General features: G+C 32.9%; 1 protein-coding gene across 1 annotated transcript in view; it reads left to right on the top strand.

Annotated features, from left to right (window-relative positions):
• Positions 1–263: 263 nt before the first annotated feature.
• Positions 264–25713, top strand: part of LOC100142542 (uncharacterized protein) — a 62510-nt gene continuing 37060 nt past the window's right edge. Inside the window, exon 1 of the mRNA XM_015983762.2 lies at positions 264–472. The gene's annotated coding sequence lies outside the window, so the exon portion shown is untranslated. The remainder of the gene's footprint in view (positions 473–25713) is intronic.

Below are 25713 nucleotides of genomic sequence, written 5' to 3'. Positions count from 1 at the left end.
AACCAGAATCGTTTTGTCGAATCGCGTCTTAAATTCTGCACTTTATGTCCGGTCACGCTCTTTCCCATTGTTGCAAGTTGTTTTATTTCTTCATTTCTTGGAAGAAGAAAACTAGCGAGTCATAAACACCTGAGCTTCTTCTTCCTGGTGGCGGGTCAAAGAAAGAGTTGGAGGCGGGTGCGGGACGCCGTTGTCCGCAGACTCTGCCGCCGCCACCGCCACCGCCGCCCCCTGCAGCAGCAGCAGCTAGCGTCGAGAGGAAGGCCCTATTCGCAATACGACGCGAAACGCCGTTACGCACGGTTCAAGGCAAACTTACTGCAAACGCGGACGAACGAGAAAATAATACGAACTATTTTTCAAATTTAATCCAATTTTTGTGAATCTCGATGTTGTAAAGTGTGTTTTTGGAACTAGGTTTAAGTGTGAGGGGACATGTGCTAGAGTGAGGGCGATTTTAGGCACACACTTGGTAAGGCCCCGAAAAATTAATTAAAAAAATCTTACAATAAACCAGCAATAATTGTTTCGTTAAAAAAACAAATTTTTATGTTATTTCTTAAAGGCCGGAGCTACGAAGATTCGCAGCGATTTGAAACAAATACTATCAATAAGTTAAATCATAACTACACATAAAAAAAGAAAGGACTTGAATACCAGGTTAATTATTTTTTTGTTATTTCAATAGTTAAGACCAATGTGAAACAGATATTACAAACATTTATTGGTATTCACAGAAATTTGTAAAAGAATGGCATGAAAATAGTTAATTTATTTCTAAATATTTAAATAATTATCTAAATAAACGTGTAGTTGATTTAACAAACCTTTCTAATTAACTAGTAATAATTAAATAAATCTACGTAATTAAATTAAAGTACTTTGGGTGTCTAAGGTAAGTATTACACAATTCGAGGCATATTTTAAATAAACATGAAATTGAAAAACGTCGTCGAAGTCAAAAATAAAATAAGTTTGTCAAGTTATACAATTATCCACTGTAACACTGACTTTATGCTAATTAATAATGTTTGTAAATGTTAGCTAATTTCTATTTACAAATTTTATTAACATAATTAGCTAATTAGGAAGTTTTAAAAACTCCGATTAAACATTATCCACAGAAATATTAATTATACAGGGTTAGTCTGTTAAAAACATAATTTTGCTGTCGTGCCTTAAATTATTATTTTTTTTATTCTGGATTACTTTTAACTAATTTTTAATAAACATTAAGTTAATTATTAACTACACAACGAAAATATCGAAATAAATCTAATTATTTTTGGGATTACATTGTTTTTCGCGTATTTTCTGCACAAGACAAACACTTGTTTGTTTCAGAATGGCATTAGAATATATATTTTTATTCGGCGGCTTAATATTGATATACTTTAAGCAGACTCATCCTGTAGAGTAATTAATTTGATGTAATTAATCTATTAAAAAATTTCTAATTATTTATTCAATTTTTTTTTGATAAATAGTACTATTATTGGTGGAAAAGTGTAAAAACATTAGTCTATTTGTCAGTTGATCAGTAACCTGAGTCAGTTATTTATTTTTCCAACTGTTTAATAACAAATATTACTAATATTTATTGATATTCTCTGAAATTTGTTCATAAAAAATAACAAGAAAACGGTAATTTATTTCCAAATAATTAAAAATTACATAATCGTTTAAGTTAGCTTTATAAATTAACAACAATTTGAAACATATTTTAAGTAAATACGAAAAGAAAAAACGGCATGAAAGTCGAAGATAAGATAAGTTTTTCAGTAATTATTTACTGCAATTCTTAACAGATGCTATACAAATATTTGTGAATGTTAATTAATTAATTATTTATTTATTTTCATAATTAGCCAATAATAAGTCATCAAGACTTTGATTAAATATTATCAGCTAAAATTTTAATTATACAGGGTTAGTCTGCTAAAGGCATATTTTTACAGTATCTCATCTTTCTAACTGTTTAATTAGGGATTAAATTTAAAGTATAAAAAATACTTTTAAGAGGAGACTAATTCTGTAAAATAATTAATGTCTACAGCAACTTGAAACAGATATTTTAAGAGATGTAATAAGTGTCCACGGCATTTTGGATCCAACAATATAGCCGTTTAGGGGCGAAAATAAATCGAAATTATTATCAGCCTTTTTAACTTTATGCCAAAGAGGCGCAGGTGTGTCAGTGCCGCCAACATATTGATCATAAAACTCCCTAAATAAAATTCTGATCACCGAAATTAGAGCATTATCATAACTCAGAGGTTTACTTTGGCGCCGCCTTTTTGTGTCAAGACGAAATTGTTTTTCTTAATCGCAATTGCGCTACACATGTTGTATTATAGTTCAAGGAACGATAAAGTTTAATGTTTTACGTGCTGATTGCGTTACGGTGGTTCAAAAGTCGTAAAAAGAAACATCTTTCGGCGTAATTAAAATCCATATATTTGGAAAGTTTGAGGTGAAATCGATCTTTCCAACAATTGACAAAACGAAGCAAACTTTTCAACTAAGCATAATTAAGCTATACAAAGTCCATACAAATTTTAATAAAGAGCCGAATCTCGAGCAAAGCTACTTACGTTTTTCTTATTCTACCTCGGGACAAAGTCTAAAAATTGCCCCATAATCACCCAAACTAAACTTATGGAAATTTTAAACCAAAAAGAACTGAAAACTAGATGAAACTTAAGTTTAAAAAAAATGACTGGTGGGAACTTGGGCCAATCGGTGTAAATCCGTTAAGCCCTAAGGTATCTCTCCATAATTTGCAAGGTTGCTAATTAAATCCGAGCCCGCAAAACTCAGCCGGGATCAAGCTGTGATAAGTGTCAATTCCGGGCTTAAACACAAGTTATTGGGCCCCCTTGTCAAATTGTAATCGAATCGATCGTCAAAAAATGTAAATAATGGAGTCGCTAGAGGAAAGAAATTAGATTCTCCGCCGACGATGTAATTCAAGCAGGCTGGAGACGTGCCGAATTTAGCAAATATAAAATAAACAGGCAAATACGTGCGACACGAATTCTTCTTCAAATTTCTAATTGAATTAGTTTTATTTATCTTTTGACGTTAAGTTAATTAAAGGGATATAAAAAACGTGTGGTGGGACTAGAGTTAATAAATTTAATTAAGATGAAGGCTTTTGGAAGTTTATACATGAAAAGTTGGAGATTCACGAGATAGGGGCGTAGCCCTGGCGACTTTATTATACCAAAGGAAAAAAGAAAGAAACTTGGGTAAGAATGTTATATCCGGCGCTATTGTTGTTTTATAATTTAATATCAAAGCCAAGTCGGGGCGTGTTATAAATACATCTTTTATTGTTTGGCATAATAATGCACATGCATGGCTTCAGTCTCAATTGTAAAGTCGCAAATACTAGCTTTATTCTTTGTTTTTCCGCTCCACTACAATTAAAATAAGGCATTTTGTGACAAATATTCGTCAAAACGATATTTTACAAACGGTTTTATCATTTATTACATATTTTATAATCTCCTGTGTTCTAAATCAAACGAATAAAACGCTTTGTCCAATTAAATTTAAATACTAAACTTGTTTCACAAAAATGCAAAATTAAGGCTTAAATTTGATCACACGAAATTGTTGTTAATCAAAGGTTTTTTATTTCCGACTCATATTTTTAACTCACATTAAATACACACAATGTAAAAGTTAATAAAAAGCCACTATTTCGAAATCCCTCTTTCAGCTTTAGCTTCATTCTGATTTTTTGTTTTCCCTTCTGTTGTTAAAGTACTCCAGTTTTTTGAATTTACTGATCTTGGCTTTATCAATTTTTGACAAATTTTAACTTGAAACATTGACAAAATGTGTTTCTCTGTGAGGCTAAAAGAGGTTTATCAGTTTCTATTTGACTGAATAACTTAAATCAACAGAAAACCTGAATAAAGACAAATTTGGAAAACCGAAAATTTTGAAATTCGAAAATAAAAAACCTGAAGAAACTTTAATTATGTTGGAAGTAAAAAAAAATAAATTCTGAATTGTACTTTAAGCTCAAAAAACTAAGTGTTTAAACAAAACCCAGTTTCTTTAATTTAATTATCTTCAACTTTATCAGTGTGTTGTTTTAAAATGTGTAAAATGTGAAATATTTAGTTTCTTCTTAAAGCAAGAACGCAGATTCTATTAAAAAACATAGATTCACTAAAAACCGAAAGAACTGAAAAAGTTGGACTGAAAGTATTATTAAAAAAAATAAAATCTGGAATGAACTTTCAGCTCAAAATACTGTGAAATTAAAAAAAAACTGCAAAATCACTAACTTTTTAAAGCATAAAGTCAAAGTAAAGTGTGGAAGGTTTTTGAAATAAAAACTTAAATTAGGCGTTTAACTAAAAAATCCAAATTTTGATTCTGTGTTTTTGTTTTCTTTCTTTTTTAGATGTTTGAACAAAACCCAGTTTCCTTAATTTAATTATGATGACATTTTTTTTTTAGTTGAAGTTTGCCTTGGAATATTTGAAATAATTAGTTTCTTCTTGAAGCAAGATAGCAGATTCTATTAAAAAACCCTAGATCCACTAAAAACCAAATAAACTGAAAAAGTTGGGCTGAAATGTTATCAACAAGAAAGAGCTTAATTATATTGGAAGTAAAGATGTAAAATTTGGACTAGAATTAAAATTCAAGAAAATAAAAAAATCAGCAAAATTACAAACTTTTTGAAACGCTGAACTGAAATTAAGAAAATAAAAATAAACAAAAAACTTACAATTAGGAACTGAAAACTCTAAACACATATTGTATTTTTCCTACAACTCCTGAATAACTGAAAAACTTAGATCACGAAAAAACCCGAATAGAGGTAAAGAAATACTGGAAATTTGATAGCACAACTAAGTTTGAAGTGAAAAGGAATGAAATCTGAATCGGAAAAAATGAGAAAAAAACTGGGAAAATTCAAGTACTTGTTACTTTGTGACCCAACTTTTGTGCATTATTCCTTTGTTTTCACCTCAGTTAACTGAGTTTAAACTTGAATAAAAAAGTAGTTCCCTGGCCAGCCCTGTATATACTGTTGACACACTGAATTGTTTACTGAATAATCTAACGCGAAAATTTGCCAGCGACATGATTCCAGCGATAATGCAATCAATTCGAACACTCCCTCTAAACAGAATTTAAATTATAATGGTTTATTTAATTACAACAACGCATAATTAATCCACTATTTTTGTGACACGTCTCGAAAAACTAAGCTCGGGCCTTCAATTACCCTCCGATTCGTAATGAAAATTCCTGCTGTTATCCCAAAAAGGTTAATTGACCGTTGGGTTCACGACATACCAAACGGATCAAGCTCCATGTAATGAAGCGTTTGTTAGTGTAGAATTCTCTGTCGCCTCTTTACAAATTTTCGCCCATAAATCCCATCGACGAGCAAACTTCGAGATAAATGCAATCTGCCGGCTCATAGTTTAGCAACAACTAGAGCAATATTCATTTATCTAGCGCAGACCGAAATTAGAGAGTGTCTTTTTGCCCCGCTTGAATGTTGACCGGTGATAAACGATTAGATCACGCACTAAATTACCGAATAATTTAATTAAATTTTGCAACGATACACGCGCTCAATCAAAATTCCAATTATTCGCGGTTCGAGTTGTTTCAGGCAAAGACAAGCTTTGCCTAATTCCGCGTCTTGAAAGCAACTCTCGCTTTGTTTAAAAATTAATTCGCCTTAATAACATATGTCGAGCACAAGAAGCGACTATTTCCGAGATAAAAGTAATTAAAAATGAGCTTCGTTTGATCTTGTCCTCATTAACACTCGCTTAATAATAAAGAAGTGGGAGAGAGAAGGGCGAAAAATTGACAAGAGTAGTAGTAATTGTTCGGCGAAAACAATTTGAATAAAATTATCTACAAGGTTAAAGGAGCTTTTGCCAAAGCTGCTTTATTCAGTTCAGTCTTCCAAGTATCCGGCCTTATCTCTCCCAGTCCTTTAGAATGCAACTGACGTCAAAGCATGTGCCTTGAATATGTTAGGATTTAAATTACTATTTAACGTGATTTCGAAAAAATTTCAAATTGCCATTTGTTCGCTAAATATTTAATTAGGAGGAACGTTTAGCATTCGATTGATTTACGGTTGTAGAAATTGCAATTTTGACGCAAATATGCCTTTGGCTTTGCAATTTCGCGCAAACACCGCCAGTTTATTTTTATTTTATTGCCGGCCGCCCATGTTTGGAAATAAAAAATCAGAAACATTATTAGTATTATTACAAATTTTCAGAAAAAAAATTGACTGGATTTAAAAATCGAGTTCAAATTTTCCTTTGTGGCATTTGTTCGTTTCATTTTCCTTGGAATAATTTGGGAGTAAATCTGCGCATTCATTTGCTGGGTTTATCATGAGCTGATCCCACGCCTGAGCGAAACATATCGAAACGAGCCAAAGTTGCAATAGTTGAGCAAACGTTAACGTAATAAAGCCGTTCCCTGACTAATTTTCATAACTTGATAACACTCGAACAGTTACACATTGAATTATTTAACAAATTTCAGCAACAAAGTTCCAGTTCACAAGGTTATGATTTAATGAACGGCTTGCTGGTACTCCTCTGTCATCATCAGAAATAAATTAAAATTATATTAGAGACTAAAGTGTTTGTTTTGTGATAATATACTATATAGAACTGCAAAACCGGAAACTTTGGAACGCATTATTAATGCTCGACTGTTTCAAGGGGAGATACAATACTGTAAGCTGGAAACACTATTACGATAATTGTGCAACAATAACAACAAATAATACGTGTTTACATTTCGGGGCTGTATTCAAATATATATACAATCGATTTGGCGATTCAATTAGCGCCGTTTCATGATTAGAGACCGCACTTTCGGGAACTTGAAAACATTATTTAAATAACAAAAAATGTTATACAAAACGAGAAATCCTACAATTAGTCCCTTTTTCCGTAAGAATTCAACTCAACCTTGAATATTTTTTCATTCAATTAATATTTATTATTTTCAGTAGATTTTTATTTTTAGTAACTAACTAATTTGTCCACAACACTTTATTGAGTTTAATTGTGACTATTTCAACTATTATGTTATTACTACAATTTTAAAAGAAGAGAAAAACTAATAAATTGATATATGACATTTTAAATAAAAAACAAATACACTAAAAGACTGAAAAGTTGCAAAAATAAAATTTGGTGTACAAAAAAAAATAAAAGAAGAGAGTAAAATTCTGCAAATCTAAGTGCCTGAAAAAGTAATAAACTGCCGAACTGCAAAGTAAGAATATTAAGGAATTGGAAAACTGAAATTATAAGACAATGAAACAACGAAAAACTGAAAAATTTAGGAAGTGATTACAAAATATGAGAAACTAGGAAACAAAAAATCTGAAATACTGAAAATAAACTTAAAAACTGTGTTATTAAAGCACTAAGAAACTATGAAATTGAAAGACTGAAAGACTGAAAACCAAAAAAAAACCAGAAAGTTTGGTAAAAGTTGAATAACTTAAAAAAGTTAACTGGAACAATTCAAAAGCCTAAGTTAATAACTAAAAAGATATAAAGATTTTTGACCTAATTTGGTACATTTTTGTTTTGTGACGGAATTTTGCAAAACAATTGAGTTTTTGCTGAAAAACTTGAAATTTTCTTAGAAAACAGCGAATTTTCAGATGGTTTGGCCGACATTTACAAAATAATCTAGCAACAGTTTTTTGTTAAGTTTTAAACGTCTTATGAGTGGTCTGTTTTACAGTTGGGAGTGAAAGATCTCTCCGATATCCAATAATATAATAGACTTGCATTTTTTTGTGCACCAAGTAGGAGGTGATTTTGATATTTTTATCGGTCAATTATTCATTCGTGGGACAAATGAGACACCAGTAGACTGGTTCAAGGGCTGGTCTATCTCACAGAACGGGATTTCACCTTAGATGCGAATAAAATGGTCGGTTCTGCCTAGTTTTTGTTTTTTTTTTTTGATGAAAATTCACTTTCTAAAATTTATTACACAAAAACTAAGAATCCTAGAAAAGTGGGACTTTCAGACAACTACACTGTCGGTTTGGAAAAGCAAACAATTACAATAATAAATAAATAAATAAATAAATTAAGGCCCCAAAAAATTGCGTGTTAGGAAAGTTTCCTAAAATCCTGTCTCTACTCATGATTAATTAGACCGTTTTTTCTTAAAATATTTTCTCCACATCCTTTCCCTTTTTAAATACTGAGTAAACAAACTTTATCTGTTCACAGAGAAAATAATAAAAAAATAGATAAATAATAAGAGCCGAGTGTTTTAGGGAACATTTTCCTGGGGACAAATAAACATTTTGTAAATCGATGCATCTGGAGCGCTCCTTCCCTGCAGTGTGTTACAAGTCAATCTCTGGGGACTGGCTTGGGTGCTCTTAAATTTTAAGCAGGAGCTAAACGAATATATATTTCGCGTCGGCCCCACTTGGTGTTTTTTCGTTCGTTTCGGAGCAAATGTCTGTATAAAATTATCAAGTAAATAGTCGACAATGTCCGTTGTAAAAATAAGCGCGCGCGTGTCGTGTTTTAAAAGAATTAAATAATTCAATTCCGTTGTGAAAATTTCTCTCGTCTCTAGTAAACTTTTAATAGAAGCAAGCGCGAGCAATCAGAATATAAATTCGACGCTGGAAATTTACGAGCGTCTCCCAGCAAATACCACAGTTTCGCGAATAATAATAACAACATTTTTGCAAGTTGCATTTTGTGAATAAATCGGAAATGGAGTCGCATCTTTGGGGATATTGCTGGAATCAGAGTCGGGTAAATATCATCGCTGCGACCTTTGAAGCACTAATGGACTTGCATATTCAACAATTTTGATGGTGCGTGGCATTTGATACAAATTTTTATTGCAAATTTCTGGACGCTTTGATGTCTTTGACCACCAGTGGAATGCTGAAATTACCCTCAAAATAGCCTTTTTATTTAAACAATCTCGTTTGATGTGAAGATGAGGGGCGACTTCTTTCGCTACTCGAGCGAAAACTATTCCTTTATCAGACGTTGATACCTTTTCGCAGACTTGTTGAATTCTTATTCTTATCACTTCAAAACTAAATAATGCGTCAACACAAGTCGGAATATTTTTTATTTGAAAAAAAGAAGGTATAACTACTTCAGAAATCCACAAACGGTTTTAACACAAAAATGTTATTTAATGTTTTTGTAATAAAAGATCGGAAAATTTCATGCCAAAAGTTCAAAGCTGAAATATTTGGACAAAATCGGCTTTGAGTTTTTTAATGAAAGGATTTTGTTATGTTTTGTAAACAACGGTTTTAATTATTTTCGTTTCGAAAGTCGAAAACCTCATTTAACCACAAAGGATTGCATTGTCACGCAGATTACGTAAGTATGCAAAATTTCAATTCATTGGGACCACGGGAACTCTTTCAAATATAGCTTCAGAAATATGAAACAGACAGACAGACAACAAAGCAAGTTAAATAAAAGCTTTTAAAAAATAGAAAACGAGGATAAAAATGTGCTAATATTTTCGGTCTGAAAACATAAATTAATGTGTTTTAAGTTAATTTTTTATATTTGAAAAGAAAAATAGAAGAATATTTTAGAAATTTTTGAAAAATTTGAAAAAAACTGGAAATCTTGAACAACGTCAAAAAACTGTAAAAAAATTCCTCAAGTTGACATCAAGAAATTAGAAAATGAGAAATTTTGTTACTTTTTAACAGATTGGACCGTTTTTTGTTTTTCCGTTTTTAATTTTATTAGTGTCGCGGGTAAAAATTTCAAAAGTGAATAATACATTTTGTGAAAAAACTAGCACATGAAGCCAATTATTTATTAAAACTTTACTTCTGGAGGCTTCCCGGGAAAATCTAGTTAAAAACGGGCAAATATTTCTGCTCTGAAAACATAATTCAATGTAGATTTTAAATTAATTTTTTACATTTGCGAAAAAGAGGAAAAATTCATATTGAAACAACTTTGTGGCAACTCAAATATTTGAGAGTCGTTTTAACAGTTATATTGGACCGGTTTTCACAAAAAAAAATCCACCGTGTGGCTTTAATTCAGTTTCCAATCGGAATAATGTGAAATTAAACTGCCAAATCGGTGCCTGAATACCTTGAAAAAGTGTGTAATTCATCAAAAAGCGAGTCTAGCTCTCGCGCAAACTTCTATTAAACGAATTAAGTCGGTCTTATTAGAGGCGAAACCGCCACGAACAGATTTGACACATGCAAAGTAGTTTCAGTTGCGCTTTATTAATTTATTCCGACAGCATCGTCTCACTTAAGTTTATTAAACGATCCTGAAACGAAAACTTAACCCGATTTTTCCATTCAAACTTTGTGCTTTACACCTGTACAAAGTTCCAAACTTGGGGGAAATTGTATTTATTTTGGTCGCGAAATTAGATTTATGCGAAATTTAAATGAACAATTTGAGACGCAGGAGTGATCCTAATTGACTTATTTCATCCGAAAAATGTTTGAATAATGAAATGATTGCCAAAACGAGCCATTCATTACGACTCTAAGCGACTCATTGAATTTTAAATTCGCCTGAAATAAAACTTGGCGGTTATTTACCTTCAATTTTCTGTCCAAGTGAAATAAATTAAAGTTTCTCGAATTGGATTTGTCCCGAGAGCCGAACTAATAGAAAGTAAACAAAATTCGTCGATTTGTTAGGTCTGGAAGTATCATAAGGCGGAATAAATCGCTCCATAAAGCACAATTCCTCCCTGGTTATATTTTACGGTTAATGAAGATTTTTGATGTATAATCGGACATTTGTGAGCCGGCGAAAACATTACCTTAGGAAACTGAATTTCCAACAGTCGCAATCTTTTGACAGCGGGATAATAAAATACATATATTTCAGTTGAAGGGATTTTTTCTCGACGCGTCGGCGAATTGTCAAATTTTTTTTTAAATAAATTTGCAAAAATCCAAAGCTGTGTCTTTATTCACTTAAGCAGCAGGAAGCCACTTTATCATTCCTGCAAGATTTACGGAATAAATTTGTCAGGAAACCGTGTTTTTGCAATTGTTGAAGGATTTGCATCGGTAACATCGAAACTATTTTCGTTTTAATAAAACGAAAGCAGCAAAAATTCCCGTCTGTTTGCTTAATCGTTCGTCTTAGTGCAATTACTCTACGGAGTAAAAAACTTCCGAGTAACGATTTAAAGAAGAAAGTAAATAATGCAGACGACTCGACTACGTTTAATTAAAGAATGGATGCACGAATTTCTCCCCACTATTAATTATTTACTAAAACGCAAAGTTTCAAACGAACAAACGTTTTTATTCCGAAATTTAATTTAATATTTTTGTATTTGTAATAAAGGAATGGAAAAAATTTCATATCGGAGCTCAAATATTTGAGCAACCGGCTTTCAGGTTTTTAAATGAAACGAGCTTTATCGGGCAAACTTGTCGTTTGGCGGAGATTTTAACTGCATCCTTAATTAGGCACCGCCAATCAAGAATTTTGTTTAAAACAATCAACCAAAACACAAATATTATTTTCATAGAATTCGTGTCCAAAAGTTGGATAATTATTGTCTCCTTATTAAAACACAGGTTTTTAAATAAACAAACGTTTTTAATTTAATTAATGTTCTTATAACAAAATATCGGAAAAATTTCATATAAAAATGTTTGAACAAATCGGCTTGGAGTTTTTTAATGAAAGGACTACAGGAGTTTTATTCCAAAAACCAGTTGTTTGTAAGCAACGATTTTAATTATTTTCGAAGAAAACTGTAAAGTCTGATTAAATTAGAACCCAAAAATTAAAAAAGCCCTAGACGGTAAGGTGAAAAATCTAGAAGAATCTGAAATTAGAAGATAAAGAATGAAAGCAAAAATCCAGAAAATTGGAATATAACTAAAAAATAAAAGAACAAAAAATCTAAAAAGTTCACTAAAATTTCAAGTAATAATATCAAAAACCTGGATTGAAAAATGAAGATGTGAACTGGATTTTGGTTATTTAAACTTGACCTTTGTAAACAAACATTTTAACTAAAAGTGTAAAACTGTATAATCCAAAAAATACCTCATTTATTTAAAAAAAAAGTGATAAATTAAAAAATTATAAAAGTGCGAAGTAAGAATATTAAGAAATTAGAAAACTGAAATTATAAGACAGTAAAACAACGACAAACTGAAAAATCTAGAAAGTTAATATGAAATAAGAAACTAAGAAACAAAAAAGCTGAAATACTGAAAATAAACTTAAAAACTGTGTGACTGAAACACTAAGAAACTATGAAATTGAAAGACTGGAAGCCTGAAAAACTAAAAAAATAAGAAATTTGTTAAAAGTTAAATAACTTGAAAAAGAAAAAAAAAGAACTTGACAATACAAAAAAACTGAATTATAAAAGGAAGATGATGTAAGCTGGACCAGTTTTGAAATTCTTTTATTGAAAGGATTTTTGTTATTAAAACATGGGCTTTCTAAACAACCATTTTAATCGAAAGAGAAAAATTATATAATCCAAAAATACCTTATTTATTTTAAATAAAGAATGATTAAGACAGTAAAACAACAACAACTGAGAAATCTAGAAAGTAAATATGAAATATTTGAAATTAAGAAACAAAAAAATATGAAATACTGAAAATAAACGTAAAAACTGTGCGATTGAACAAGACACAAGAACAAGAAGAAGAAGAAACTATGAAATTGAAAGACTGAAAGCCTAAAACCTAAAAAAATAAGAAGTTTGTTAAAAGTTGAATAACTTGAAAAAGAAAAGAAAAAAGAACTCAAAAATACAAAAAAATTGGGATAAAAAATAAAGATATAAATTCATATTCTTTTATTAAAACGATTTTTTGTTATTAAAACTGTGAAAATCCAATAAAATGCCTCATTTAATTTAACTTCAAAAAATTCGAAAACTGGCATAATTCTTAATAAAGTAACGAAAGGTCTTAGTTAGTTTACAAACAAACTGAAAACACTGTGACCTGAACGTATTTGAAGTAAAATAATGTTTTTTTTTAATTTAGTTGGAAATAATTAAACTTGCGTTTAACCGGCTTTCGTTTTTTGGCGTTTTATTGCAAAGACTTGTCGTTTGTGAACAACGATATTAACTATTTTCTTAATTAATTACGGCAGTTTAAAACCGAGTCTCCTTCAATTAGAGCGCATCCGGTCCATAAAAGCCCCTGTTTATGACGTTTCCATTATTCATTCGATTCATTTTTGGTAAACAGCACTTATTAATGGATGGATTTTAACTTAACGAGTTATATTGTTTCCCTAATAAAGTATGAACCATTTGCGCTTCATCAATCCTAATTTGGAAAGTTGGCGACGGCTAAAAGCCCGGATTAGTTTTGCGCAATGGACTTTTTAGCCGAAAAAAATTTAATAGAGTTTATGATGCAAGGAGAGCGCGTTTTCACCGATCGGTTTACGCTTTTCCCTTCATCCGGAGACGATTTCCGAATACTAAAAAGCGACCGATCGTAATGATCTGGTTATCATGTCCGAATAAATATTTTACACTTGTGCTTGCACAATAATTGAGGAGAACGCGATTGTCTGATCAAAACAAGTCGATAAATTGCGGAAAATATTCAACGGTGAGTGGATTTATCGTCCGTTGCCCTCCAGCTTACAATTATTGGAGTAAGTTGTTTAGTACTCTCGGTTAGAACCCTTATTATGGAACAAAACGATCCATAATTTACAAGCGGTCACGATCATTTAGGCCAAACTCAAAATAATTGCAATCGGGCCATCGGGATAGGTGTTTTCACGACCTAAATAAACCTAAGATTAATTACAATTTATAATTAACCGACACAATCGCCATATTTCATGATTGATTCCATTTTCATCCGGCTTGGGAAACAAACAAACGTAGAATTGGGTTTGCGTATTATTATTAACACCTGCTGTTCAGAAAAACGATAATAAGCGAGCTATTCATTATTTTATGCAGAACCCGAGTCTAAAATCCGTTTGTTTTACTCGTATTAAAAATGCTAATAATTTTTGCTTTTGAAATATAAAACCAGACAGAAAGCCTGCTTTAATAAAAAAATAAAACACTGTATTTGGTAAAAAAGAGGAAATTTTTTCCCCAGTTTGGCCTTTCTGGTGTCTTAATTACGAGAGGTGAGATGAATTCGAGAAAAACGAACTAATTTTGCAACAGCAAGTTTAAAACAATAATTAAGTTCAGCGATTAATCAACTTCTTTGTAGCGTTTTTTAATTTTATTTTTATTTTTCCTGTCGTTAAACGTGTGGCGGTTTAAATGCATTTCGAGCGCCGCTAAAGTTTTCTTTATTCATTCGACGATCAGAAAAATCGAAACGTAGCGCTGCTGCAGTCTGGAGTGGTTTTAAATTAGGGCAAATGCAAGCCGAATGGAAATGTACAAATTCGAAATCTCGTCGGAGTTTTGTAATTTTTGCAAGAAGCGTCATAAAAAATCCATCCACAATTTGGGGCGGCTTTCCGTTTTATGGCTTAATTTGAATTTATCTCGTTTAATAAAAAAGTGCGCTTAAATTGAAATTCCTGCCTTGTCTAGTGGAAATGACAAGCGTGTCTAACTTGATCGAGTTAATTTCAATTGATCTCGATAATGCCGGAATGTAGCAGTTCACACAATTAAATTCTTCGCATTTCTTCCGACGTCTTTATTTTGTGGTGCGGTCATAAATCAGGCGTTGCTTCTTCGGCAAAACTATGCGCATTTAGCGACCAACTTCCGAGAGGAAAAAAGCCCGAGTCGAGATACTTAATTATCAAGCGATGCAATAAAATTTGACTTAAGTCACATAAATCGCCGGCTGGTATCCGGTTTATATGGCGATCCGATTTCGGGATAAATTATACACAGAACCGGTCGAGAAACTTTGTTTGAATCATACTCATAAAACACATTTATTTTCTCCCGGAGAGAGAATAAGGCCGAAATTCCGCTCCGGTCATAACCAGTAATGTTACACAATTACAAACATAAATCCACAAGTGATCTACTGCGAGCATTTTGCACGAATAAACTCACTCAATAACATGCGTGATGAATTTTGGAATTGCTCTTGCATCGATAACGGATCGCCTTCCCTTCACACACAATGCGCTTAATTAAGACTACGAGGGACTATGAGTTAGGAGGCAAAACGCCACGCAAAATCGTACCCAAAATGAGGGTGCTTCGAGCTTTTTAAATTAATTCAAATCCAAACAATTTACTAATTACCTGGAAAAAATGCAGGAAAAGTGACGACTAAAATTTTCATAAGAAACATGAGAAAACATATAATTATATAAAATATGTGCTTTGTCCCGTATTTTTCAAGACGCCGCAAATACGGTTAAAGATACAAGAAAAATGTTGGGAAGAAATTTGTAGAGAATTAAATTTTCTTTAAAAAAGTCTGCGGGACCAAATATCTAACGTCAATAGTTTGGGCCCTAAAGACGTTCAAAGACGCTGAAGTCACAGATTTGTTTCATTTCTTGGTGGTCAAGCAACAGAAAGTAAATTTATACTTAAACTGTAGAAGATAGAAGTACGGTGTCGCAAACTTTTTTATAGGAAATTTAATTATCTACAACTTTGTTCCTTACACTTTTTTTGTATCTTCAACCGTATTCCTAGCGTTTTGATAAATATGCAAAGGATTATCAATTTGCATGCGTTCCACTTACATTTTTGCGAGCGCTGCAAATACGGTTGAAGATACAAAAAAAGTGTAAGGAACAAAGTTGTAGAGAATTAAATTTTCTACAAAAAAGTTCGCAACACCATATTTCTATCTTCAACGGTTTAGGTATAAATTAACTTTCCAATACTCGACCACCGGCAAATGAAGCAAATCCGTCGTCTGAACGTCTTTGAATGACTTTGGGGCCTTAATGGTTGGAGATAGGGATATGGTCTCGCGGACTTTTTTGTAGAAAATTTAATTCTCTACAACTTTTCTCCTAACATTTTTCTTATATCTGTAACTGTATTTGCAGCGTTGTGAAAAATATGGGACAGAGTGCAGATTGGCAAAAGTTTGAAATTTTTTTAAATATAGTTTACGATAAAATTTTTCTATTAAATTTATGTTTTACTATTGGGAATTTAATGCTCTATCTGCCTGTATTTTTTTGGTTGTTATGTGTTAACCGTTAATCAAATACAACTACTTTTTCATATTCATTCAGTTATGGAACAAGTGCGCTCTCAAGCGACGTTACTGGAACTATCGAGAACGGGAACGTTTTATTTGAACGTCATTTCGTATCCTAACTTGTAGATATCCGTTGTCAAATATTTACATTTTGCACAAAAAATAGATTTATTTCGAGTTTCGGGAAAAGTTTCGGGTTATAAAAGTTTCCAAAGACTCTATAATAATGAGGCAAAAAATAAAATAAATTCGCGCGGCGAGTAATTTAATTATTTCGTTATTGTATGGCTGTGACAAGATGATTAAGAAGACCCAACTGGAATCCGGCGTATAATAAGCGGCCTCGACGCAATAATAAAGTAAGATGCAGAAGCGCTGATAAGCTAGTTTACGAGGGGATAGTGAATGTGACAGTTTGAATGTAACGACCGTTTCCTGGAGCCGTAAACTGCGCGGGTGGCGGCACTGGGTCTAATCAGGTTGGCAATACTGCAAATCACGAGTGTGGCCGCCAAAGGACCGACACGTACCGATATTGATCCCGAAACAACACTTGGAACGATTTTTTTCACCACCAAAAAAAATAGTTTGATTTGGGACAAAAGTGCTGGTGTTTTTTTCCAGTGACGCGTGTCTATAATTTGTACAATCGCTCGAATCCGTCGTTTAAAAAGTCAATAAAGCCGTTGCGAAAACAAAGAAGCTCGTCGCATTGACAGAAACATTTCATTCGTTTGAAATTTTGTCAAATTAGATAGTGCCAGCTGACGTGAAATCGCCGATCAGTTACGAATAAAAGTGTCGAGATGTCCTTCCGTCGAGCGCGAAAAATTCAATCAATGAAGCTTTCGTTAAAATGGATTTCGGAGCATTCGCGTATAAACGCACTTTTATATATAAATTCAAGAGTTTATTATCGGCCTGTCACTACTGGAACGCTTCACGTTTGATTCATTCCGTCTGCCCCTGACTGCAAATTTTTATCATCACACACACAACTCTAATTTCACACACAAAGCCTCCAACTACTAATCACTTTCAACACCATTCAAATATTTCACACACAAACTCAAACGACCATTTATGCAATTATGCAAATATTTTGCATTTCTCGGAACGCGATTATTTCATTTTAATCGCAGGCTCCGATTCAAACGATCAGTTTACCACTCAAACCACCAACTGTTTAGTCCAGTTGCTTAGCAATCGACTAACAGTTGTTACTAAGCATTGCTGTAAAAATGGTGGATGCGCCGGGAAAGTGCCAGTTTTGTTGCGTGGCAACTGTTGTTAAAATGGTGGATGCGCCGGGAAATTTAAACTGCAAGGTGCAAAGTGTGTTTATTTTCGTATTTTCGCCCCGTTATCGTAAATCTATCGGCGCTAAATCGGCCGTCAAGCTCCGGAACGATGGTCTAAACGGGTCACTTTAAAAACCAAACATTCTGAATTGTCTCTCGTGTGCCATTTCATATATCAGATTTCAGCTGTTGGCTTCAACCGTAATAATCTATCTTAATATTGGGCTTTGTCGTGTAACTAGGCGTGTAGTTGGGAGTAAGCAATCAACGCTGAAAATGCAGGTAGATTCGAGCGTGTTTTGAGGAAATCTTAATGTTCTCGCTGTGAGGTGAGCTAATTAAGTGCTCGGATTCAAGCGTCTGTTGTGGCAAAGAGTATGGATCGGGTATTTTTGGGGCAGAATGCAACATTTCGTTCACAAATTTCGAGTTATAATTAACATACAAATGCACTGCAAAAAGTCTCAAGCTGCTGATGTTTAAGGTTAATTAAAATGAAATTGTTCTGAAACTAATTTAACGAGCTGAATATTTATACAGAGACCAAGTGGAGTCGAGTCGTCGTTTTTTCGAAACATATTTCAGTAGAAAACGAGGTATTTTTCTCGTGATCCTTTCGCTATAAAAACCTTTTCATGTAGCACCGTCGTTCTTTAATATTTAAACGAGGAAATGGTGGCGAAACGAACAACTTGAAGTAGAACGAAACCTGCATACGTCGAAGATATCAATGCCGTTTTACTACAATGCGGATATAAAGAAATAGTCGAGCGTCTTTGTGCCAAAAAGGGGAGAGAGAAACCGACGACTCCCTCAAGGATTCAGACGTCGACGGTCGTCACGTTTCATTATTTTGCCGTGTGGTCGATTTCTTAAGCTTGCAGTTATTGACACACATTTAAAATAATGCCTAATTCTTTCGCTTTGCTTTCTGCTACGATTTCGGAACAAAAAGAACAGAAATAATAAAGAAATAATAATAATAATAATAAAAGACCATGATAAATATTTCATTATCACTTTTCAAATATACATTTTAAAATTATTGCTCCTTAAAGTTTAATATCGCAATTTTCACTCTTAATTCTGCACTTAATTTATGTTAAAAATTGTTACACGTTGAACGTAGCAGTTCATGTTCTTTCGAACACGAAAAAATAACATACGATCAAAAATAAACTGAATTAAAGCAGGCTATGCTTGCGGAACTTTAGCCACATGTCAAAAATCGACAGATTTGAATTTAAAAATATTTTTTCAAAAAATTGATTCCTTACTCAATCAGAATTATTCCGAAACGGTGTTTATTAAATAAATAAAAAGCCTACATTGCAAAATGCTACTTTTGAACAAGTGTAAAAAAATAAATGGGGAATGGAAATATTCAACCCTTAGCAGAATTTTGAGAAAAATTACCACAAGTTTTATTGTGTTTTGCTAAATTTGATAAACACAATTAGAAAAAAAACTGTGGTACAAAAAATATACTGGTCGTTCTTCCTAAAGGACTAAAGTCCTTTATTTATTTATTTATTTATTTATTTTCTAAAAAAAATAGATGATCTTATGACGTGGCTAAAGCTACACTTTACTTTCAAGGCTTGCTTTATTCAGTACATTCTTGATCTTATGGTATAATTTGAAAAAAAATTACTTTCAAATTTAATTTTTTTTGTCTGTTTGTTAGTTCTTTCTTAAATCTTCTTTATTTTCTGTATTTTTTTCGTGTTTATTATCGCTTGTAGCTATTTTTCTGGCTTTGTTTTATGCATTATCAAATTTCGTTTTAATCTACTTCACAAATTTCTACGGCATAGATATTTTAAAATAAATGGAGCAACTTCTTGCAAATTCACTTAAAATAACTTCAAATACAGACTGAACCAAAAGTAATGCACAAAATTTATGTTTTCTTATGACTGTTATGAGTCATTTTTCAGAAAAATCGTTGAGCAAGTCAGTTTTATTTCTTTGAATCACTGACACTTCTATCTTTCTGGTAAGTATGAAAAAACAAATTAAAAAATAATGCAAAATAATTCAAGAAAAGAAAAAATAAAATAAGACAGTAATAAAAGTTATTGAGAATATTACGCAATTAGATTTATTTTTTTGTTCTTGCTTTATTTTATAAAAGGTGATTGTCTTTTAGTTTATTTTTTGTATTCAAGTGTCATATTAAGTTTTTATTTTATTAAATTTGCTTTTTCAATTTTTGCCTTCATTTTTTTTTCTTTTTTTTTTGGTTATCCTGCATTGACTGATTTTTTTAAAATAAATTATTTCAAAATAACAGTCTTTGAGTGAAAATTGTCACATGAATTGTGTTATATGATAATTATTTGGGAAATATTTTGCAAATTGGGGAAAAGAGCGTCGGGTGTCGTAGATAGTAAGTTTGTTTAATGAGGTAAAATCCGTCAAGTTGTCTCGCCTCGAATACGTTAACACATCTTTTGAGACTCATACGGGATTCAACTTAATATAAGTTTTGAACAATTTTTGTGAAACTTCCGTGCGACAAGTTTCGCAACTAAATACGTGTTATCGAGTAAATAAGCCCGCCGTGAACTCGGTCCGAAAATAAATCAATTCGGGTTTAATTTTTTTGCAAAAAAAAAGCCAGACGATGTAAAGGTAAAGCCGGACATTCAAATAACGTTTGAGAAAGGATCTTTCGTCCGAAAAATCAAATTACGCTCGTCGGCTCTTTTGTCATGTCCATGTTATTGTGGTGCATGTTTTACTCGACTCGTTTCGAAATTAAGAACTTTGCGAAAAACGCGCCATTTGAGCAAACTTTGCATTTAAAACCCTCAAGTATAACAAATGGCCCGAAATATGGAAACCGCCCCCGATTTGCATACCGTTCATCCACTTATACACCGCCGTATTTGCATTCAAAGTCTGTTTCGTGTGAAGTACAAACTTTTACAATTTTATCGCGCCTTAAATGATAAATCTGTGCGACGGACTTAGCATTGCTAATGCTCCACACTGTTGATGAAACATAAACACGGGCCCCCTTTTACTTCAATTGCATTGTATTGGACTGCTTTAAGCTGATTTGCATCGCCAGGCCCGAGGCTGACACGGAAAACAACACCAACAAAAATCTTACTCATATTTGGGCAAACAATCGCGATTTTACGCCGCCATGATCCCGATAATTAAGCAAATATTACCTTCTGCCAGCAAAGCACCAAACTACGACTATGCACGGTGCAGTTTTTGCTGGCGAAACATTTATCCATAATATTAATAACATAAGTTATTAATGTTACAATACAACTTTTATCGAAAAAAGAAATAGAGAATCGAAAATGAAAAAGTGCCTTTTTTGCTCAAAAACTGGCGCACCAACTCAGTGGTACGTTATTGAGAAGCAAGTGCAGATTACGGGAAAAATGTTGAAAAAATTCCCAAAGTCATATTTTAAAAAATCTGGAGCTACAAACTTATTGTGTTAAGTTCCTTAGTTTTCATTATTTTTTTATGTTTTTATGTTTCATACCAGGTAATCGTTCCATAACAAAACGATGAATAATTATTTTTAAATTTACTATCAGATTTTAGCAGTTTTTTTAATTTAAAAAAAATAAAATTTATCAAAAAAATCACAATGTGTAGACGTGCCAACAATGGGAATTATTTCCTAGGAAACCGTTTCAAAAATAATTTATTTTTATTCGGAAGTAAAATTACCGTTGGGGGCGCCACTGAACTAGGTCGAAAACAGTAACCATAAATGGCGGGAAAATGATTATTCGAATATTTTGAGCGTTGTACGAATTTTGGGGCTTCACAATTATTGCATTGCCTATGCGGAATGATTATTGTATCATTGATGCAAGAAACTTATGTTGACAAATGAGAGATGACGAGGAAAACACGAATAACGAATGACTGTTTGGTTCACTTTCTTTATTGGAAAATTATTACAAAGACATTGAAAAGCCTACCTTTTGGCATAATTTACGTTTAAATGTATCAGCAGTTGTTAATCTTTATTGTAGTTTTGTAGATTTACCGCAGCATTTCATGATTTTTTCAGTGGAAAATTCTAACCTAAAATTCACACACTTCACTAATTTATTGGTTTCTTGAGCCAAACTTTGTGTTCGCTGTGATCCATTACTTATAATCTTTAATTAGACAACTGTTTGATAACACTTTGTAATCAAAATTTAAATATTTTTCACTTTTTATCCACTTTCAAGTTCTAACAATAAACACTTTATACCACGAAAAACTACAGAACCAAAGTCAACGCTAGTATTTACCATCACGTACTTTTAAAGTGATTCTTTCTATTGTAAGTAATTAACACTATACACGCAAAATTGTTGAACAATTCATTAAATGTCAGTTAAATGTGGAATTTTTACTGTTTTCGACATAGTTCAGAAGTCATCACCAGAGGGCGTCTAGTTAATTTTATTTCTGAATTGTTGCTCAAATTCTATTGCGATCATGACTGTTAGACAACGTTGCCACATATCATTTATCTAAAATCCGTTATTCATCAATAACTTTAATACAAAGAATTTTTTTACTATTTTTACCTTTATATGTAACCAGCTCTCTACCACACACCATTGAGTTGGTGCGCCAGTTTTTGAGCACGTTGTATAACATAAACACAAAGAAAAAAAGAGGAAGAAGAAAGAATAAAGAAAAAATAAAAATACAGAAAGTACTTTATCTGCATAATACAAACACAGGAGAGAGAATAGTGAATTTAGAACCGAAAACAGAACACACAAGTTTGTTGAAAATGAAAATAATGTATTCAAAAAAAAAACTTTTTAAAAAAATGTTTGCTTAAGAATGACAAGAAGTAATTAATTTTATCAATGTAGAAAAATAAAAAAAATCACATCTACAGGAAAAGCAAAGCTAGTTTCAGCTCGCAAATTCAGTGTCTCGCGAAACCATGATATAGTTTGTTCAGCAAATGCATGAGGTAATATTCCTGAAACTGTGCATCGTCGCATTCTTGTTAAAAAATGTATATTTTGTCAGCACGAGACGCTGAAACAGTGTCTGCAGCCGTCTGCAGTCATTAATAAATTGGCTAATGTGCCTTGAGCAAGACGTACGAGTGTTCCAAGTATGGGGGTGATAAGTCGTCATTTCAGCGGAGCGATCGGTTAACCGAGAACACTGAAACGGTTTCAGGCGCACATGCATGAAGTAAAATAAATTAGGCGTCTGTCTTGGTGCATTAGCTGCCATTCGAAGGACGCACTTTGACATCTGCTCGACTAAATCCCGCAAAGCTCGCCTATTCTCCGAACACGTTTCGACCAATTTCTCAATACGTCACGAGAATGGAACTCTGTCATGTTCAACAGAACTTTTACTTAATAAGCAGAATATGCTAATGGCAGACGCAACAACTTTCCCAAGACAGCTGCTACACACTCTCACTACAACTACAAAATTTGGGTTTTCTTTTAAATTACTTGGCCCGAGATTCGTTTGTAATAAGCCTGTTTGGCACAAAGCTGTATCAATTTTGCAACAGATGGTGAACTGGTTCGTTGTTTTCCGCACATATTTTACAAAGAAACTTATTCCTTGTGTGTGTTTTAAAAGTTTCAGCGAGAAACACAACCGGGCGCCTTTTTCTCGAATAATGACTTCTGACTCGTGCAAATACAGGGTGGCTCAGCGATGTGAAAAAAATCCATTACATTAAAACGTTTTGTTACGTTTATTAATTTAAGAGTTTTTTCGGATTGTTGGGACAGCCTGTATGTGATCTCTAACTAATCCATTTGTCGAAGGAAAAACTGAATATTCCAGTCGTGATAAACAAATCATTTGGCAAAGCCGCCAACCCGAAGGCAGCTTAGGTCCGAATGAAAGCTAAGCTTTCTGCGCCTCGGCTTCATTTAACTTCGAGATGAAATATTTCATATCATTTAGTTAGGGGAATTAGCTCCTAAGCCGGAATTTTTACTCGTTTTGGCACCGCGTGTCGAATCAAATGAAGTTACAAGCTGGCTGAATGCAGGTCATGATGAATATAACTCGCTACATCCGAGTTAAATCAATTGATTATTGAGAGACGGTTTGATTACTTGAAACTGCAGATGTTTCCTTCAATATTAAATTAACAAGCCAAGTCTGGATTCTATGGCGCAAAAATCGGCCAACTCTTGAGAGAAGCGAAACAGCTGTTTTATTACCATAGGAGAGAGCTTTCGACTTGGCCGGCTTTGAATTAGGAGCCGAAACCAAAAAAATTCGTAATTTTGGGAAACTCCGTAAGCGAGTCGAATTTATTCGAAACGGAAGGTCGAATAAAAGCTCGGGAGCTCTCCCACAGGCATATTTCCAATAAATTGGATGCCAATTGAATCGTAGCCACACTGATTTCCAATATCTATAAGAATACATTATGACAGTGCATTGGGATGAAGGATTTCACTTCACTTTTTTCAATTGAATAGTCAATCTTTGAGGATCCGCCAGATCATTGTTTTTCCCTTCTGTCTTTAATTTGGCGTGTCATCGTTTTGCAAGTCCAATTTCAAGGGTCGCTTCCAGTCGGAAAAATTGGACTGAGGTCAGATATGTTTGTTGTGGCAAACCCTCGCCTCCAAATCGGAGTTTAGAACAATCTAATCAAAAGAATTGCCAAAAAACTACCACTCTCCTGATTAAGAAAAACCCAATTCGTAAGTGCGTGCTAATTACTAGCGAAAATAATCGCGCGCAATTTGTAGCCGACCTTTTATTACGCTTAATCTTTGAGAAAACTGCAAATAGCAAACTCAAACTGATAAATTATTACACAAACTTCTTACAGGTGTTAGGGAATCAACGTTGTGGTTAAAGTTTGCAACTTGTAAACATCTTGTCTGCGGCGCAAGAAAATGAATTATCGATTTGCTAGATTTTTGTTATTTTAGTTTGATTAATGTTATTGTTCATTATTTCAGTGTTTGCTTTGCCAATTTGCCGGATAGTGGAGTAATTATCTCATTAATGTACCTAAAAGCATGGTAATAATAGTCCATTTACTGGGACTGATTGAAGTTATTGTACGCAAGCCATATTTCAAAAATAATTACCGGCCTGCATTTAATTCAAATAATTGCCAAATATTTATCGGAAATCCTCACAACATGTCATGTCGAAACGTAAATTATAATAATATTTGTTCGATTTTTTCCATTTTTTCTACTCTTTATTCTCTCGTATGACATTTTTTTTTCATTTTTTACTGTTTCTCCTTTCTTCTTTCTTTTCTTTTTCCGTTATACAAGGTTTACCAAAAGAGCGTACCTTGGCTCAATTCTTTCTTTTTTCTTTCTTTTTCCTTTATATCTTCTTTTCTACTTCATTCTTTTTTTATCTTTCCAGTGTAAAAGTTTTAAGAAACGTAATCTTAAGCCCTTTTTTTCGTCAAGATTTTTTCATTCTGATTCTCTTTAAATAAAATTTTTCCTTGTTTTTTCTTTTGTCTTTCTTTTATTTTCTTTTTTCTTTTTTCACTTTACTGCTTACTATTAAATTATTCTTATTTTCTACATTTTTTCATGTCTTTTCGCTAACGTTCAATTAAATAGTCAATTTTCTTCATCTCTTTTGCTTTTTTCTTTTCTTATATCCGAGCTTATATCTTTTTCCGTTCTCCAAGGAAGACTTGATTCTTGGCCTAAAAACGTGCTTAAATCCTCAAAACTTGCAAAAATAATGTAATTTTTGCATAATTTCTCTTCCCCTTTTATTCTTTACTTTATCCATCACACTGTGCAAATACTTAAAACTATTCTGTTTTTTTCTCTCTTTGCTGTTTGTTTCCGCAATCGAATTACTTAAGGCACTTTGGCACTAGGATAAAACTACAAACCCCGCTAATCAATTTATCCCAAGTTGAGTCGATTGCGTATCAAACAAAACGCAGTAGAAGTCGTTCGTCGAATCGCAAAATTGGGTATTTAACGCGAGTCAAAACTTATCTTTAGAACTTCCTAATAACTTAATACCCCTGTGTGTAACGGAAATCATCCGGTATCTCGAAGGAAATTGCGACTAAAGCAAGCTTCACCGGCTAAATAACTCATGAAATAATAATAATAATATAAAAGTCGAGTTTGTTTAATTCAAAGCCGAGTCGAGATATTTCTATATTTGAAGTGATTTTTGTGGTTGGCATACAATGCGCCTCTCGAGCCATAAATCCAGTTCCTTAAATGTTATTAC

Source organism: Tribolium castaneum, chromosome 2, assembly GCF_031307605.1.
Source record: "Tribolium castaneum strain GA2 chromosome 2, icTriCast1.1, whole genome shotgun sequence".
Lineage (NCBI taxonomy): Eukaryota > Metazoa > Arthropoda > Insecta > Coleoptera > Tenebrionidae > Tribolium > Tribolium castaneum.
The sequence above is the reverse complement of the archived record's forward strand: the minus strand, read 5'-3'. Positions and strand labels throughout refer to the sequence as shown.